This window comes from Sorghum bicolor, chromosome 2 (genome assembly GCF_000003195.3).
Source record: "Sorghum bicolor cultivar BTx623 chromosome 2, Sorghum_bicolor_NCBIv3, whole genome shotgun sequence".
NCBI lineage: Eukaryota > Viridiplantae > Streptophyta > Magnoliopsida > Poales > Poaceae > Sorghum > Sorghum bicolor.
Genome location: NC_012871.2, coordinates 44,783,771 through 44,791,670, shown reverse-complemented (window position 1 = coordinate 44,791,670; position 7,900 = coordinate 44,783,771).

The following is a 7,900-nucleotide window of genomic DNA, read 5'->3' as shown; positions in this document are numbered from 1 at the left end:
CGCTCCACTGACCTAAAGGATCAAGGATAACCATCCAATCAATGTCGGTTTGATCCAATGGCTCACATTCACTTGAGGGGACTATAAAACCAGACCGCCTGGCCCCTGGAGGAGACAAGTTCATCATAGAGTTGAGAGGAGCCCTTGAAGGAATACCTCTCCTCTAAATAAAATTTATTTTTAGGTTTAGCATCCAATGTGAGTAGAAATAGATCTTCTAGTTTCTACTAGATTGAGAGAGATAGAGTGGAGGTGTATATCAGAGGAAGCCCGGCCTGTCGGTGTCTACTCCGAGTTTGTACCTGCGGGATCAAGTTCTCCTAACCCGAAGCTTGCTCCTAGGATTCTTCAGTATTTTGACTTCTAAATTCTAGTAAGTTCTTGTTTTATTGTTCTTTGGTTTATGAGTTTACTTTAGTCTCTTCACGTAGAGTTTAGAGTAATCATCTCTAGCGTAGACGTGGTGTTTGGTCTAGGATACTCATAGATATTCCCTGACTAGCTAGACCGTGGTAGTAGCGAGGAACGTGACATTTCTGAGTTATCTTTGCAAACCATATCTCGTTAGCAGGAAGGATAGGGTTTATAGGTGCGGGTTGAACATCCTTTGTGGTGTCTAGATTCCGTTAGCCTCCCCAATAGAACAGTAGATCATCCTTACCAAGGTTAGAAAGAGATTACGGTTGTAGTCTTCTCTATTTATCACTCACATCGAGAAACATTCTTTGTAGCCTAAAGGGTTAGTCAGATGCACTCTTTCTCCTAGTGGTAAAAAAATAAATACAATACTCTGGATAACCTTCCGGGTGAAGTGCTCACTGATATCCGTGCGCTTGCGGATCAATTCCTTATTGCGTTCCCAAATATCAACAATGGCTTTTATAGAGATCTACTAAAGTGGAGATGAAGTAGTGTGATTAGTATTTAACAAATTGAGCATGTCTCAAAGGTAGGGACAACCAACATAGCAACATGGCAAAGGATGTTTTTATGTAAGGTACTCCCTAAGCTTGAATTTTGCAAAATTCAAGTTTGGATGAATTTAATTCAGTGTTGCATGATGATTGGTTGGACATACCTTGTGCTTGTCATTCATCCGATCTTCTTGCTTGAATCCTGGAAAGGTTAGTGACCAGAATACCCGAAGGAATATTTTTACAATTATCCTTATATGCTCAATGCACAAGGCAATGTTGCAAATAATTAAAAGCTCATGTTACGATCTGATTAGTGCTTATTTTAGGACACTAAGCTTGTCCTTGGGAAACCATCAGTTTATGTTGGCAAAGTGGTTTCCCCTCCGACGCCAACCTTTGTATATCAAGATTAGCTCAACGAGATCTGCAATATTTATTATAGACATATGCATCGACAACCGCCCTTTTAAAGTTTTTTGTAAATAGGAAGGAAGAGGGTGTTGGAGATCTCAAATGTGGTGATGTTGCAGAGTCCAATAGATTGGGAAGATGTTTCATATGAGCATGGAGTAAACGAAGTGGCTATGAAATAAATTCTATGCTCATTAATGTTATCTTCGTCTCTAATCTGGATGTTCAGAGTTTCCCTTGGATTGGTCCCGTCTATGTCCTCTTCTATAGACGGATGAATCTCATATTCAAGGGGAGTTAAAGACTCAATATCTGAAATTGAGCCAAGGTCAGAATCCATTAAGGCTTCTTCCTTGTCCTTCCATTCTAGACATTCCAGCCATTTAGAATTTGTGATCAAGACAAGGGAGCTGATAGAATCTTCTATATGGCTTAGCTCTCCTTCTGTGGCATTACTTAACATGTCATCCTCACGGTCTTTATGACTCCTATGGTATGATCATTTTGATGGATTGCTAGGATCATCATGAGACTGAAAAGGAGAGGGATAAGAGGGGTCTCTAAGGTCAAGGATGGATTTAGAATTTGTGAACATGGAAGGGGAGAAGATAGAATTTTCTATATGGTTTAGCTCTCCTTCACTTGATATGTCATCCGCGACTTCTTCATAACAGGAACCAGGACATTCTCTAAGAGAACCATTATTGCAAGGATTTGAATTATCCCTGCTTGAAGGTCTCTTATGGAACCAGAAGTCTAAACCATCAGCATCTGAAAGATTTAAGGTTGGAATTCCTTCATCCCTTAGAAAATTTTGGGGTATTGATGGGTTAGGATCGATAGCTAAAGTTTGGGATTGAAGTGGTTGTGATCTGGCTATCGAAACTTCTTCTTCTTGTCTAGGAACTGATTCTTTCTCTTTCTCAGGGATATAAATGCTAGGAGACTTTCCGCTCATTAAATCAATCAAATTCCAAGCTTCACTAGCGGACAGGTGGTGGAAAGATCCTCCAGAGGCCGCATGAAGTGTTTGTTTATTTTCCCTACTAAGGCCCTTAAAAAAGTGAATTAGAAGAACTTCTCTTGGAATAGAAAAATTTGGGCCTGTGAGAGTAAGGTCAATAAAGCGGTCCCATGATTCGCCAAGAGATTCTTCTTCTAATTGTCTAAAAGAAAGAATCTCAAGCTGAAGATCCGCCACTTTGGAGATCAGAAAATATTTAGAGAGAAAACTATTGTATAGCTCCTTCCAATCTCCATGAGCACTTCCTATGTTGAGTTTATACCAATGTCTAGCTTTCCCCGTTAAAGAGAACAGAAAGAGCTTCCATTTAAGGGTCTCATCGGACATGCCTTCAATGCAAAGGAGGTCACAGACTCGATAAAACTCTCTTAGGTGTGTGTATGGGTTTTCCTCACCTTCTCCTAAGACAGGTTGTTTTTGAAGAAATTCTATGTATTCCGGGCTTATCTCAAAACTAGATGTCATGATAGGCTTTGAAGATATTGGTGGTTCGAGATGTGTGCCCGTAGGTCTATTAAACCGATAGATAGACATGTTTTCCTTCATGATAGACCAGAGATCAAGGATTAGATAAGAAGAAAGAATAGCAGAGATGAGGCAAAGGATAAAAGGAAAAAATATATATTTTTTATTTTGTTTTTTAGAAAATGATTAAGCTAGTTCGTAGTCAACTCAGCAACCGCTTCGCCGGCAACGACGCCAAAAATGCTTGTTGACACTTGCTAATACCACTTGAATACTAGGTTGTCATCCTCAGCATGGCACTAGAGTGTACTATTGTATTTATACGCACACAGATAAATCTGCAAGCGCACGGATACCGTTGTAGCTTTTACCCGGTTAAAGGTTTTATCGTATCCATAGGGAAACGGGAGAACCAACTACGCTCCAACATAACCAAGACAGACAGGTGGGTGTAAATAGGAAATGTGTTAGAATTGAATAAGAACAATATTAAAGGTAAAAGGATAATGGGGGAATATAGAGTAGAGCAATCTAATATATGTGCGATGGTAGGAGAATAGAGAGGATAACTATGGTTTCTCTACTTCAAAGGGGTATGTCTATATTTGGGACGAACCACGTGATAACAATACACCACAAAGGATGCTTATCCATAGGCCGATTAACCCTACCAGTCCTGCTAACGGGAGGTGGACTACAGAGGACCAACATAGCTGTCACATACGTAGCCTACCACACGATCCGGCTAGACAGGGGATATCCACAAGTAATCTAGGTCTAAGCACCACGCTTACACCTATACTACAATTCTCACCTATAGCGTCCTATAGATTAAAGTACTCAAAAAGAGTTATGAACCAGAACATACATGGATAGTAATTGCATAATGAAATAGAAGTAGATTACCAGAGTCACCTCATGAGCAAGCTTGATTAGAGCTTGATCATGGCAAAGTACAACCGGAGGAAGAACCGATAGGCCGGCCTCTCCTCCAATCCTCCCTTGCTCTCTATCTCGCTACTATCTAGATTTACTCTAGTTTAGAGAAGAGAGGAGAGCTCTCATCTCCAAACCCTAGCTTTTGCTCTGTCTGTGAATAATGAATTGGGATCGAAGAGGTGCCTCCTGCAGGGGCCAGGGGGCCTGCTTATATAGCCCTTCCAAATGAATGTGGGCCGTCGGATCAAACCGACCTTAATCACACGGTTTTCCTTGATCCATTAGGTCGGTGGAGCATAATCCGCGAGGCAGAGCCTGATTGGTGCAGATGATAGGGCAGGCGCCCAAGGGGGAGGGCGGGCGCCCTGCCCCCGGGCCCGCTCGGCTTCCCGTTCGTTCCTGTGGCTTCTGGAGTCTTCTAGATGATAGAAAATTGGCGCACACATTACTATGTAAACCTGACATGTGGGCCTTTCCTTCATATTTCCGGATAACCCCCTGCAGAAATAGACAAACACCAAAACTCGTAGAATTCTGTCAGATAAACCCCTAAGTCTGGGTGTTGGTTGTATTTGAATCCTTTTCGTTATTTATTTGATGATTATATTTGGTACTTAAGGACCGTCAACACTCAGCATAGTCGGATGGTCGGTATGTAGATTGTACTGGAATGAAATGAGCTGACTTGGTCAAGCGATCAACAATCACCCATATGGAATTGTAACCTTTTTGATTAGGGGAAGCCCAACAATGAAATCCATGCTGATTTCTTCCCACTTCCAACCCGGAATCGACAAAGGTTGCAACAATCCTGTAGGCTTAAGGAGAATTGCCTTTACCCTGCAGCAGGTATCGCACCTAGCAACATAAGCTGCTATCTCCTTCTTCATCTTGGTCCACCAAAAACGAGGTTTCAAGTCTTGATACATTTTGCTACTACCAGGATGAATGGATAGCTTGGAGGAGTGAGCGTCATCTAAGATTTTGTTGCGTAGGTCACGGTCTTTGGGTACTACAAGTCGATCATCAAACCACAGTACACCTTTCTCATCTACCCTGAAATGCTTGGTGTCTTGTTCTTGCATCTTTCTCTTGATGTGGAAGATACCCGGGTCAGTCTTTTGGAGTTCTACAATTTGACTTTCTAAAGAATAACTGACTACGATGTTGTGCAGGACCACAGGATGCAATAGATTGAAACCTTCCTCTAGGAGAGGTTCAACATGTTGCTTTCGGCTAAGGGCATCTGCTACAACATTGGCCTTGCCTGGATGATAGTGCACTTCAAGATTATAATCCTTGATCAACTCTAACCACCTTCGTTGTCTCCTGTTTAGCTCGGGCTGAGTGAAGATACATTTGAGGCTCTTGTGGTTAGTATAAATGTGACACAGATTACCCAATAGATAATGCCTCTAGAGTTTCAATGCATGCACACGGCCGCTAACTCTAGATCATGAGTTGGGTAGTTAACTTCATGCTTCCTTAGCTGCCGAGAGGCATAGGCAATGACTCGGCCTTCTTGCATAAGTACACAACCTAAGCCAGTGCCGGATGCATCACAAAAGACATCAAATGGCTTTTCAATGTCATGCTGTGCCAAAACAGGAGTAGTGGTCAGCAAATGGCATAAAGTAGTGAAAGCGACCTCACACTCTTGAGACCACACAAACTTCACATCTTTTTGCAGTAGCTTGGTCACAGGCTTAGCTATTTTAGAGAAGTCTGGAATAAAGCGACGATAATATCTCGCTAGACCGAGAAAACACCAAACCTCATGCACTGAAGTCGGGGCGTTCCAGTCTAGAACCTCTTGTACCTTTGACGGGTCAACAGAAATACCATCTTCGGATAAAATATGGCCTAGAAAAGGCACTTTCTTTAGCTAGAACTCACACTTGCTCAACTTGGCATAGAGCTGGTGTTCTCGCAATCTAGTGAGTACAATCCGAAGGTGCTTCTCATGGTCTTGGGCATTTTCAGAATATACCAATATGTCATCGATGAACACCACCACAAACTTATCCAGTTCAGGCATGAACACCAAATTCATCAGGTACATAAAATGAGCAGGGGCACTAGTCAGACCAAAGGACATGACTAGATACTCATATAACCCATACCTAGTAGAGAAAGCTGTTTTAGGATTGTCTTCAGGTCGGATCTTGATTTGATGATATCCAGATCTCAAATCAATCTTCGAGAATACCTTAGCCTTGGCTAATTAGTCGAATAGAATATCAATACGGGGCAGGGGATAATTGTTCTTGATAGTCACGGCATGTAGCGGACGATAGTCTACACACATACGTAGAGACTTGTCCTTCTTCTTGACAAAGAGGGCCGGACAACCCCATGGAGAAGAACTAGGCCAAATAAGACCTTTCTCCAGGAGTTCTTGCAACTGCTTCTTCAATTCTGCCAATTCGTTGGGTGGCATTCGATATGGCCTTCTAGAGATAGGTGCGGTACCCGGAATTAGATCAATTTTAAACTCTATGTCTCTGTCCGGAGGCAACCTGGGCAGATCCTCTAGAAAGACATCTGGGAACTCACAAACTACAGGAATCTCTGAAATAGTGAGTGGTCTGATAGCATTTGCAGCATGACGGATGTCGTCGCTTCTAGGAAGTTGAACTAAGAAAGCTTCTTTACTTTCAGGCTCCCTCAACATGATTACCCTTGTTGAGGTATCTATTAGCACTCCATGGTCACTCATCCACTTCATTCCTAGAATAACATCTATTCCCAAGCCTGGCAAAATCACCAGATTTACTGAATAATTACGCCCTTGAATGGCAATATGTACATCCCTCTCACTATTTGATTTGTAGAGATTTGATTACTAGCAGCACTAATGCAAAATTTGCCTTTGTCAAGATCAACTACATGCTATCCATGCTTAGATGCGAATGCTTGACTCATAAATGAATGCGAAGCGCCAGAATCAAACAAGACAACTGCAGGGTGTTGATTGACAAGAAACATACCAGCCATAACCACTTCACCTCCGGGGTTTTGTTCAATGGTGGTATAGTGCACACGGCCGGTACAAGTATTAACCCCAGCTGCAGAAGTCCTCTTAGGATAAGGGCAATCCCTTGCCCAGTGACCGACTTGTTTGCAATTGAAGCGGGGACGGTTATCAGGGGGAGTTTTGGGGCTCCCTTGACCGGTAGCACCTCGAGGAAGAGCAACCGTGAAGGACTTGCGAACTCCTGTCTTCACATTTGACTTCTTCTGTGGCGACCTGTACCTTGTCACAGCATTGGGTGGGCGATAGGTCGGCTTACTTGTCACCAGGGCCTTGGACTGCGAAGCACCTGTTTCATAGGCCCTCTTGTGGTTCTTGGATGCAGCATAAATAGCATTGGAGTTCTCCTGGGTCAAAGCATCACTTACAAACTCATTAAACATGGTACTCTTGTTACCAGCCATATTCTTGGACAGCTTGGGCCGAAGTCCTCTCTTGAAACTAGCAAGCTTCTTAGCATCGGTGTCAACAAACTCAGTAGCATAGCGAGACAAGTTACTGAAAGCATGAAGATACTCAGTCAAACTTTTAGTGCCCTGAGTCAGGTCCATGAACTCGGTATGCTTGATGGTCATTTAGCCCTGTGGAATATAAATGTCCCTGAAAGCAGTTTTGAACTGGTCCCAGGTTACAACAGCATTGGTAGGCAAGCTGGTCCTATAATGGCTCCACCAGACACTTGCTTGGCCCTCCAATTGATGTGTTGCAAATTCCGTCTTCAGTTTCTCAGTCACCCTCAACAAACGGAATTTCTACTCGAGAGTGTTGAGCCATTCATCGGCTTCCAGAGGTTCAGAAGCCTCCTTGAAAACTGGCGGCTTGGTGTCCTGGAAATCCTTGAAATTACTGTACTGATTCGCTTCTCCGCCTTGGCGGGCATGGCGACCACCCCGGTTCTGCTATATATGCCATGGTTTGCATAACTTCATTTAGCATCCGCTGGCCCTCAACAAGAGTTGCTATGAGCTCAGCAGGCGTTGGCGAGGGAGGAGGTGGAGGTGGCGGCACCTCATTATGGCCGGACCGAGTATTGCGAGCCATCTACACAAGGCACACCAAGTGATCGTTTAGGATGACACAATAATTGCCATCTACACTAGGCAGAGCAAC